Source organism: Limulus polyphemus, unplaced genomic scaffold, assembly GCF_000517525.1.
Source record: "Limulus polyphemus unplaced genomic scaffold, Limulus_polyphemus-2.1.2 Scaffold571, whole genome shotgun sequence".
Classification (NCBI taxonomy): Eukaryota; Metazoa; Arthropoda; class Merostomata; order Xiphosura; family Limulidae; genus Limulus; species Limulus polyphemus.
The window spans coordinates 79,309-91,711 of NW_013666181.1; the positions used below are offsets into that span (position 1 = coordinate 79,309).

General features: G+C 31.4%; 1 protein-coding gene across 1 annotated transcript in view; it reads left to right on the plus strand.

Annotated features, from left to right (window-relative positions):
* Positions 1-1,471: 1,471 nt before the first annotated feature.
* Positions 1,472-12,403, plus strand: part of LOC106459173 (piwi-like protein 1) — a 56,382-nt gene continuing 45,450 nt past the window's right edge. The window contains exon 1 of the mRNA XM_013918768.2: positions 1,472-1,588. The gene's annotated coding sequence lies outside the window, so the exon portion shown is untranslated. The remainder of the gene's footprint in view (positions 1,589-12,403) is intronic.

The window sequence follows — 12,403 nt, forward strand, 5'->3', positions numbered from 1 at the left end:
GAACAAAAGATGCCGCTGAAGACGTGTCACCTGGAAAGGTCACTGTCGAAGAAGATACTCTACACGGTTTTGAGAAAGGAAACAGTGAAGCTCTTCATGAAGCTACTACCACTGATGTGACCATTACCGCTGATAGGACAATTCCTGATGGAGCAGATGAACCTCACGTGAAGCAGAAGCCAATACGGAAGAAGATACATCCCGTAAAATTAAGATATTTTGTTGAATTTTAATTTTCTGTTTGTAAGTTATGTACGTTTAATTAAGTTATTGTTTACTATCTATTGGTTTAATTTAAGTGGTTATTTTTCGGGACGAACAATACTAAAGAAGGGGCAGTGTTACGACAACGGGAGTCACGTGACACTAGTAACACGTAGTGATATTCTAGATCATGTCTGTTTCTGGCAACTCTAGTCTTCTCTTCGCGCTACTCTATTCTTGTATATATATGTTCGGCAAGAAGTGAGTATATAAATAATTGCAGACAGGCAGAGACAGAGACGGACAATTGAGTCAAGCGCGGTAATGACCGTACATAACTTGCGTGTATCGTTGTGAATTATAGCGTGTGTTTAAGTGAAAGTGACTGTGAAAATTAAGTGTATTGAGAAAGAATAAACTAGTTTTATTTAACAAAGAACTTGTATCGCCAAAAATTCACCCGAAAGAAATTATACGAGAAATTAACAAACGACCAGATACGTAACAGTACTAATGTCTTATGACAAGTATGATTAATTATAATCATGCTTCACCAGCTTAAAAAAGGGCGTTTTCACCATAACAAAAGAAAATGCTACTTGTGTAATTTTTGGTTTCACGAAACGTTCCATCACTACTTATTAACTTATTATATTTCTTTCTTTCTCTCTCTCTCTCTATCCGCCCCCCCCCCAGTGTTTGCGGATTTACAACACTAGAAACTGGATTTCGATACTCATGGTGGGCAGATCACAGATAGCCTATTATGTAGCTTTGTGCTTAACTACAAACAAACTCTCTGTGTCGAGATCATTTAGATTTTGCACTTCTTTGAAGTTTTTGATGTAAACTTTCCCCTTTCGCTTTTACTTTTTGAGTATTTTTTATTACATAAAATTATTTTTGTTGATAAGAACAGAGTTACACAATGGTACATATGTGCTCTGACTGCTGCAGTTATCTAAACCCGATTTTCAACGTTATCAGCCCACATACTTGTCGCTGAGTTATTAGAGCGATTTCTTCTGGTAGACCTTCTTTTTCAAGGATCTTATTCTATCTTTGCTAAATTTTCCACTCATAAAAATTTTAAAGTTGTTAGTACAGATTGTAAACAAAATAAAGAAAAAATAAATAAATAGTACTAAAATTATTTAAAATTAATTTTTGTTTTAAGTGTATTGATATAGTTTGGACTCATGCACGAAGAAACTAGTCCTATTGGATAACGTCCGATAATAAACTAAAAGTTCTAGTACTATTTCTAAGCGCCATTATGAAATTGTATTACTGATGGAAGTTGGTTGGATAAATTTTTGTTAACGTATTCACGACACGTTTTTAACCTTGGTGTATTCTGTAAAGAGTGTTTTATCGAGCACAGGTAATCGCTATTCGTTATAAGTTTCTGACATCGTTATGATTATTTTACATATTAGTAATACTAAGTAATAACGAACAAATTACAGTTATTATTATCTGGGTACGTTGAGAATAAAAGTTTATTTTTAATATGTAACGAACTTAAGCTAGGCTTATAACATACTGTTTACGAAGTGGTTATTTAGGACTAATAGTAATAGGAGTACCATTTGAAGTTAAGTTTAGAGAAAAACATAAATGTACAGAGATATTAGTTTTCGATAAGATAAAATACCGTTTAGGTAAACTGACACTGCGAAATCAACTTTAGTCTGTGGATAGTATATTACTAGTAGTAAAAATAATAACTTCGGTATTGTGGTATGGTAGTGCAAGTTGCAACGTCTTGTTTATTCACCCGCTGATTCAGTTTGGCAGTTTCATGGCCTATTTTTAAATTTGAGGAGAAATTATTTTGGCTTGCTTAAAATTTTTTCTACCTTAGGTTACGTTTACTTTTACACTTAGTTTATGTTTGATTGTGAGCACTTTAGGTGTACTTGTCGCGTTGAAAAAAGCTTGAACTTTCATTGTGAATTATAATGAAGGTAACTTAGTTGAACTTTGAAAATTGAAGTCTTCATAAAAATATTAAATCTACTTAGTTCCCAAGCTCCTAGGGTATGATAAATTACACTCTGTCAAAGTATCCACATCCTGTACAGTTTGTTACTGTTAGACTTGCACTAGCAGTTTATACAATGTAATGATTTTATGCAGTTTTGTTCTTGAGCCTTTGTTATGAAATGTTAAAATATGCAGAAGAAAATACAGACAGGCTTTTAAGTTTTAGCAGTTTCTTAGAAGTATATAATTTACAGGCTCTACAAATTGGAATATTTGAATATATTTTTTCTTTGAAACTATTTAATTTTAATTCTTGAGATTAAAATTGTTAAGACTATTTTTAAAACTTGGTTGTGTATGCAGAAACTTAGCTTAGTATGGACATAGTGTGAAAGTTAACCAGACCACTTGACTTGAGTGGCTTGGACAGTAAGAGCCTGGAGATATTAAATATTGGTATGTAATAGTAGAAGACTTCTAAAATGCATGATTGAAAAAGGAATTTCCATTGAAAATTATAAAGAAAAGAGAATAACAGCTTGTATTTTTCAGACATCTTACCTAATTAAAAGTAAGAATGGTGTACTATACATATATATTAAAAGTGTAATGATAGGTCTGGAATACCTAAAATACATTACAACTGTAGTAAAAGAATTTCATCTTTGTGTATCCCAAACTAATCATAAAAAAAAAAGCATAATGCAATTAATAAAAGTAACTTTGCTGTACCATGTAAAACTAGAATGATAGCTGTTATATATCAAATGACAGGCCTGGAATACTGAAATATATGAAAACTACAGGGGAGAAAAAGAATAACAGCTCACATCTTTTAAACCCTTTAACCAAATAATATTAGTAACACGTGCAAAGTATTTTTTTGAAATACATAATATAGGTAAATTAATATGTAAATTATGCATGAACATTTCTCTATGTTAAAATACTTTTATTTGTGAGTATCGGCCCTCTTACTAGAGCCTTCATTGGTATAAGGACAAAAAGCTTGCAAATACAAGTATTTGAATGTAAAGAAAAGTGTATAATTCTACACATGCAAAGTGATTAACCCTTTCCACACAGGTCAAAGGCCATGTCATCACATTTGTTGACTAGCATGCAAAATTTTATTGAACTACTATTTCATGAATTTATGTCAATAAGTTTGGTATCAATTCAAGTTTTAGTATTATACATTATTTAATTTCTGAATTTAAAAGTAAATATTAAAAAAATACACCTAAACATCAATTTTTGTGTGTCACGTGGTATGTTGAATTCAGCACTGGTTCACACTAGATGTTTATGATGTCAAAATACAAAGTCTGTAGTTTTGTACAAATTAGGAACTCAAATTACTGACATTATTAAGCTAGAATATAAAATACGAACCTCCTCTCTTTTCTATTTGCTTAGATATCGCTCCTGTACTGAATCAAACACAGTGGCCCCACTCACCTCTTTCCATTTTTGGAAATGCTCCTTTATATACACTTAATTCTGACTATGATATGTGAATAACCAATTGTAAGCTCAGAATGTCCCCTACTGTCCTTCTCAGCCATTTTCAAGTATTGTGACATCTTATTCCTTGAATAGAAATCTTGCTGGTAAGGTGTCTTTAGTCTGCTCAAAATTTCATATTTTTGTAGACCCAAATACAACTTAATTGCTAAGCTTGATGAATTATAGTGCAATTCTACGGTATTGAAATAGTAATTTATGATTTTTTGGGTTATTTTAAATGGATATATATAAAACCTTTAAAAAATATTTTGTTTCATGTCCTCCATGTGTGAAATTTTATAAGGCTTAGCAATCTATATCAAGCAGCAAACAAGGTCATAATTAGAAGGGATAATTGTTTGCTTTACTTCTTTATTTACTGTTCTATGTTTTAAGAAAAATAAGTTTAAAACTTATTTGTAAATAGTATTAATGTATATACATATATAATGTATAATAATTGAAATGTGACTATTTTTACAAAATACTAGTCTACTAAAACACACCTAAGATAGGTCACTTTGTAAAGACTAAAGGTCAGTTATATATTATTGAATATGGTAACATGAATACACCTGTGCTGCATCATTGTAACTTCTGTATTGTTAGCCGGGCACAGCTGAAAGGTTATAATGAAAATAATAAATGTATGTTATGAGATTTAAGCTATTCAGTCTAAACATTTTTGTTTTTGTGTTATAACTTGTAGTCATTCTGATATGAAAAATGCATATTTTATATTTATTTCCAATTTTTATTTGTGGTTGCGAGATCAATCAAATCAACCAAACCCATACAGAGATTTTTATTAAGACTTAATAAAAAAAATACTGATATTTTGCATATGAAAGCCTTGTAATGTTTACTGACAGTATGCAAAATTTCATGAAGATACTCTTACTATTTTAAAATTTATAGCATGAAAACTATAAGAAGCACAAAATGGTTACGAGGTCAGTCCCAGGAACTGAACCAATGCTGAAAAGAGTTAACTCATATCTGTGTCCATTAATCACTTTAAATTCATTCAACATTATGTACAATTCACAATCGTATGAATTGATTTGTAATACAGCATCTGAACACAAAATATTTGGAAAGCCAAACTAGCTGTTTAATAGCAGACAGCAACTATAGGCAATAATGTGATTATAAGTTTTTAGAATCAACAAGGAATACTTTAAATTACATGCAGAAAAAATAACACTAAGGCATAAATGATACCCATAACCTAACACTCCAATATTGAGTAGGATTATTATGTAGTTAAGAGCTACATCCCCTTCAAGAAAAGCATAAAAATATATCAGGATAACCAGTTGCAACATATTTTTAGACGTGCTAAAACCTGATGGTTTGCTTATCATTGTAAATGACTGCAGAAATTGTATTGTCAATCATTGCTGAATTAAGCCATTTGCATGTGTTTAATGTTCTTATGTCATCATCTTGATTAAGGCTCTTTTATGCTTTATTTCAATTTTAGGCATGCCCCATAGAATGTTTTGAAAGTGTATTTTCATCTTTGTCACTGAAACTTGAGCATCGCACCAGATAGCTAGTATATATGTGTAAAATATGCATACTTTTTTGAGAGAGATGTGTCACTTTTTATTTTACACAAGTTACAGGTGTATTATCACCAATACATTACAGGATAAACTTGCATGCTTATAGATTGCACACTATGTAAATGGCTAATTTTCAACATGTTTAGTCAGTTTTAGACAATAAATAAGTGATTTTTTTATAAAGTAAATAGAGCTTGCCTTTGCTTCTAATGAGTAATTTAACAAAGATAGTGACAAGCCAATTTAGTGATCAAATAAAAGGGTAACTGATTGCTTATTACTATTTTAAGTTGTGTAGTTGATATTGTTGAGTCTTGTGTATGTTTACTGATGTTACTCACAAATGGCAGCACATAGGGATGGTTGGCAGCCATTTTAAGACTAGGGAAGATCTGTCAATTGTTACAGTAAAGAGAAAATTTTATTTCCTCATTTAACAATAGTAAAGGTTTAGTCGATTTTTGTAATGAAAGAGTTAAAAAGAAAGCAAAGCACAGCTGGAAGCGTAATGATACATTGAACTATCAATAGATTGCAATTATGAACATCTCAATAACAATGCATCAATGGTAATATAACAGTCACTGATATTACCCTTAACTATTGATGTTGTGACAGTTTGCAAACTTGATTATTTTCCCCATTCTGTTTGTTTTAGACTGGTTTCATTGTCCGTAAGTCTAAAAGTCCATATATCGCATCTGCCATTAGCATTCTTGCAGTGAACCGAGCCCATATTGGAAGATTAAAGATTGCTATCATTTTGGCAGGTATGACACCTGCTCTGAAAAGAACAAAATGTGTTTATAATTTTATTTTACCTCAATGAAGAGGAATGTAAGAACGACACATGTTGAGTAGACTAATTTGTAATTATATGGTAAATGGCATGCTGAAAGATCTTTACAACCTAACTGGTCTGAATACAAGCCATATGTGCAAAGTTATTCAACAAAGACTGCTCAAATATGACCAAATTTATGCACATGCTTATACAAAAAGTCACGTGAGCTATCATTCTTAACATTTTTATTACAGTTTCACCTAAGAGTAAAAGTGGGTCATTTTTAGTTTTTGACATTCAGATTTATAGCATTGATAAGAATTTTCCAGCAAATATTTATTCATTAGTTAGCTAGGCTATGTCCCAAGTTGAACTGGCTAACTAATGAATGAATATTTGCTGTAAAATTCTTATCGATGCTATAAGTAACTACAAGTTTTGCTGCCAGTTTTGATTTCATTCCTTTGAGTTGCATGGTTAATCCTTTTTTGGTTGCACTTTTTTCTCACACCTAAGGTGTTTTTCATTGATTTCAATTACTGTCTCACAACATATGAAATTGTATAATAATAAATAAGTTTAACTTTAATTTTTGAAATATACTCTTAAGTATAAATACATGTATATGTCATATACACACTGAATTAAATAATTGAATTTGTTTTCCAATACTACTGCAGTTGTATTGCAGTAGTCAAAATCTGCCTCAAGTCACCCCTACCACAATAAGCAGTTGGGCAAATATTATTTGACATTGTATGACCTGTTATCAGCCAATCAACAGTTGGCTTTGTGGTGTAAGTGTGTTTACTTTGTGAATTGCGTGAAGGAGCTATTGTCTTTCTTTATTATTAAAATAAAAATAAACTGAAATATAGTAAATATTACATAAATAAATTTTTTATTTCCCTACTTAGCCATTTTATGAGAGAAGTAAAGCATTGTGACAGCTTCTTTTACCAAATATATCGCTAGACCAAGACTAGGATTTTACAACTGAGTGCCATGTTTTAAAGTTTAACTTCAGTATACTTGCAGAAGATTATAAATATTTTATGTAATGACAGTGAAATATCTCTAAAGATGTGATTTTTGGGGTGTTATTATAGATGAGTCATACGATCTAGGACTTGAAGAAAAAAAAATATATGCATGAAGCAATGTTGAGACATCTTACCTAGGAAGTGTAAAGCTTGATGATGGACAATCCCACACAATTATCAGACATTTGAAGGATACCCTTGATATGTTAGGAGTAGATATGAAAATAATGGTAAGCTTATTTATAGATGAAGCTGCTACTATGGTAGGTCACAAAGTTGGTGTAGGTTGCAAATAAACTTAAAGCTCTCCCCATTTGTCATACAGACACATTGCATGGCTCACGGACTTGCACTTTGTGTGTCAATGCCATCAAAAATATTAAACCACTTGAAACCTTCAAATAAGGATTCAACAGTTTATATTACTTTTTCAGCAGCTCTGTAGTATAAACTGCAAAATTGCATAACATTCAGAGAATTTTCAATGAAAAAGAATTTCAAATCAAAGAACTGCATGCTAACTGAGATGGTTGAGCATGGGAAGTGCAGTTGATGCTGTGTATTGTAGTTATCTTTCTGTTGTAATACTTTCTGAACTAGGTACAACAGATGCAACAGCTAAATCACTACACACACACATTAACAGCACTAAAATTATTTTACTTACAACCCTCATGTTAGATCCATAATGAAATTTGGGGGTGGATTTCAGCAAGAAAATCTGATATTCAATCAAGTGAGACCACTAGTTGAGTCTACTTTAACTGGATTAAATGAGCTAAAGGAAGGTGATGAAAGTTACAGGGAGATGGGGAGCACTTTGGAACAGAATGGTGGGTGTAAAACTTTGTTTTAGAAGGGATTCTTTCAATCGAAAAGCAGCTGGCATATTTTTATGGAACCAATAAACTCGCCAAAATTTCAAATTATGCTGAATAAAATACTGAAACTGAAGTGATGCCTGTGCTTAACAAAAATGATTTGGGTACAAAAGGAATGGCCTAAATTCAAAGGCATATTTAAAGACACGTACAAAAACTCAAAACCTTAACATTTGTATAAAAGGTTATTAAACTGCATGGTGATCAATTTCCTAACATGTAAAAATTATGTGAAATAGCTGTATGCTTTTGTATAGCAAGTGTTGATTGTAAAAGAGCTTCTTCTGTACAAAACAGATTCAAGACAAAATTCAGATGCTCTATGAAGACTGAAAAGGTTTTGTTTAATAAGAATTGTAATGTTAGTCCCAGAAATTTTATTGTATGAACCAAGTCTTACTATTAAAATGTGGGACAGTGGTAAAAACAGAAGAATGATGAGGCTTTCTCAACTGTAGAGTGAATTAAGATGAAACTAAATAAATGTGTAAATTGTTTGTGTTTTTGTAGTACCTTCTTGAGGTCAAATGCAACAAGATAGTATTGACATATTCAAACTTATGAAGGATTTGATTTCTACATAAACCAGCATATAGAAGCTTGTCCATGATACTGAATTACTGACCACACTTGGTAAATCCTGTTAGAGGCAAATTTTGATGACAGAATATCCAGCCATTTTTTAAATAAGCTGATGTCACTGAAATGTGGTGCACATTCAGGTGTTTCACTGTAATAGAACATATCACAAGCAAGCAGTGTAATACATCTTCCACATTGTATTAGTCATTTTTTGCTCTTCTTGAGCTTACTTGGAGATTTTACAATGTCAACTTGCATATTTTCTTGATTTTACATTTCTAGTTAGATCTGAAGCTGTTTCAGCATAGTAGTCAGTCATTTTTCATTTGTTTCTTTGTCCCAGGCTTGTTTGCTCTTCCATGTTCTGTTTATTGCACAGTAATGAAAATGAATATGAAAGTGGATATGTTCACCTATCTTCAAGTGCTTTGTAGCCCCTTTTTTATCAGTACTAGAGCAAGGACAAATAGAAGACTCAAATATTGGTTTTACAGCATGAAAATGTGTTTCATTTATGCTTCACACTACAGCGGGACTGTTTTGTGGATAATGTGAAACACATCCTGAATCTACACCAGTGGTTTCCAAACTCTGTATTGCAACTCACTTGTGTGATGCAGCAAGTTGCGAGGGGTGTTGCAAAAGTTTCACCAAAGGAAGAATAATTAAAAACATAAAAAAACAAATAATATATAGCACATGTGGCAAAAGATGTGGCACAAAAATCAAGATAAGTTGGTTAAGGTGTCGTCACTGAAAAAACTTTAAACCACTGATCTACACAGTTTCTTGCTAAAGCTCTCTGTGACATTGAGTAGTGCTGTCCTTTTTCCATTTGTATCACTTTGTGTTGGGTTAGTTGTTTTGAATTGTTTGATTGTTTCCAGTAGATAGAACACTAGAAGTGACATCTGGACAGGAATTTTGGCTGGGTTATAGGTAATGAAACTTAAGTTCATAGTTTCCTAATCCACAGAGTGCATGTCTGAACTGGTCAATGCAGTATGGTATTGTCAACAGGCAAGTTTTCCAGTTTGTTGCTTAATGATTTTGTCATGCTTTCATAGATATCATTTGTAGTTTTTGTGCTATTGTGGAAGACTACGAACATTTCAATATCAAATTTTACATGAAATCCTTGAGCTCTCTGTCAAAATAGTGTTTACATAACTTACTCCATTGCAAACTGTATTTGAAATGAAAGTAAATAAGGGCTATTGATCATTTGCTCTATATGTTCTGTTAAAACTTTCTGTCAATTTTTAACTCATTTGTCAGGATTTTAAACAGTTTGAACTCTGAGCTTGTCACGCATAAACTTCAGAGTTCATGTCTAAAAATTGTGCTATATGGGTACATTCACACATGAACATTTTGGTGCACACACAAGAAAAAGGCATTAATTTTAGTGTTAATTCTGTTATTCACTATAGAGTTATCACCAGTATCAAACATTTATGTTTTGAGACAGTCACATGTATGTTGTGTACATTATAAATTGGTTTTGGTTTTAGGCTCATGTAAACAGTAGCTGAGCTTATGGATTACTCAGTGTTCATTGCTGAATAACATGCTCATTAACCCTCTTTCCACAGCTGTTTGTTTCTGCATGTCACAAGATTGTAGTAAGGTACATTCAAAATTTAATTAAACTACTTTTTTTTCATGGCATACCAATAAATATAGCATAAGAACATAGCTAATAATCCATATTTTAATGGTATATAAGATTTAAGTTCTTACTTTTATAAGTGAATATTTAAAAAATCTAGAATTTCTCCTAGTGTGAGAACTGTGAGATTTGCTCTCTAGGCAGCATCCTCTCTTCTCTAATGTATTTACCACCCTTCCAAAAAGTGTGAAATTTAATCTAAATTATTATTATAATATTACCATTGTTCAGACAATGCATGATTTTTATAACCTTCAGTCTTATTGGTTACAGAGCCATAAAATAGATGGTCAGGTCTACCTGTCACATCTTTTTCAGAAACTGCTGCTGGTTCTCTCTGATGTTCAATACTATATTATTCATAACCAATAGGAAGCCAAGGTTTTTATCTATCAAATGACATATTACATTTATTTCTTTACTGAGAATTGTTTCTCTTCCACTTCAACCTTTATTCTCAATGGGAAACACACCTACAAACTTAGCTGAATTCCTAATGGCTCTTGTTAGAAAGTCAGAAAGATTGCGAAAGCTATGGGACATTGTCTGCTTTTTGCACATTATTATTCTATGTTTTTTGGTGCATTAATTAATTAAATAAAATAATTATTTGGTGCACTACTTCCATAAAAATAAAGAAATAGGGTTAAATGCCATCGATAGTTGACAGCAAAAAAAAAGACCCAGGTAAATACTGTTTTCTTATTTTTCATGTGTATTCTTTATTTATGATTATAAAAGTAACTGAAATGTAAAAATTGGAAACTTTTTATGTTAATTAAGGTTAGATTAGTTGAAATAAATAATAACAATATAATAGAACATTTTCACAAGGTTGCTCATGAGTATCTGGTGTGTAATGTAATTCAATAGTGTTATGTGAGCTGCACATTCACCGAGTGATTTACAATTTATGATGGTGTGAGTAGTAATTAGACAGGGTTCAAAGGATGATAAAATGATAAAATTTAAGAGTGAATAGATGTATACTGTTATGAGTTTAAAGCTATTTAGAATAAACAAAGGTAGTTTTGTATTACAATTTGAAATCATTCTAGAAAGAAAAAAAGGTAATTTAGGTTTATTTAAATTTTTTTGGTGGTTATGAGGTCAGACAAATTTAACAAGAATGTAGAATATTAGGGTAGAGAAAATAACAGGTAAAATATAAAGTTTTACCGAAAAAAACATTTGAAATTTATTTAGGAGGTTTTTCAGACAAAGCAAAGTATTTTTGTCTTAATATGAAAAATCAGTTAGCACTCAGACTAGTGTATAGAAGCACTATCTATATTCATAGACAAATCTTTAATAAAAATACTTTTAAAAATTGATTTTTTTGCGTACAGAATTTTGTGAAGATACACTATATTAAAAGTTATAGTATGATAACCATTTTGTGCTTGTTATAGTTAAGAACTTTGTCCTTGGGACTGAGTCCATAGTGAGATAGTTAGTAGTATTTATTCACTCAAAAAAAGATGGTTGTTGTAAAAGTTGCTCATTGAACAGTATTTGTGAGGAATTACTAAACAGACTAATAACTTACACTGTTAAGTCATTAATCTATTTATGCGAACAGCACTAGTTTAATTATAATTACTTGCAGTTAGATAGGAAGCACTGAAAAATGAAGTGAATGTTGTCATGTTTCCCTTAAACACTGACATGTACAGTAAGTCTTAAGTTGTTTGATTTGTTGATTTCTCAACTTGCATTTCTACAGTTTCTTTAAGCCTGTATTGTAAAATATAAACACGCTGATTATTTTAATGTGCTATTTTCAAACATTCATCTGTATAAACAACTCTCTCAAAAGCTTACTGTGTTTATTATACTAATAAAGTTAATTACTTTGACAATGAAATTAAAAGAACATTCTGAAAGGTTGGTGTTTTAAAGATTTTTTCATATCGTGATGTTAGTATCTCATATAAAAACAGGGATCCCTCGATTAATGCCCTTACATTTTTTTATAACCAATATTCGATTAGTGCGTGCATAATACTCGATTAGTGCGGTAACACACATTTCATTTTAACCATTGTAATTGAAAAGTAAGTTTGAGGCACAGAAATTAAAATTTTCTTTAACAATTAAAAATAGAAAATGGGTAACTATTTTACTTGTCAAGTTATTACTAGAGTGTCCACCCTGGGGTATTTTAG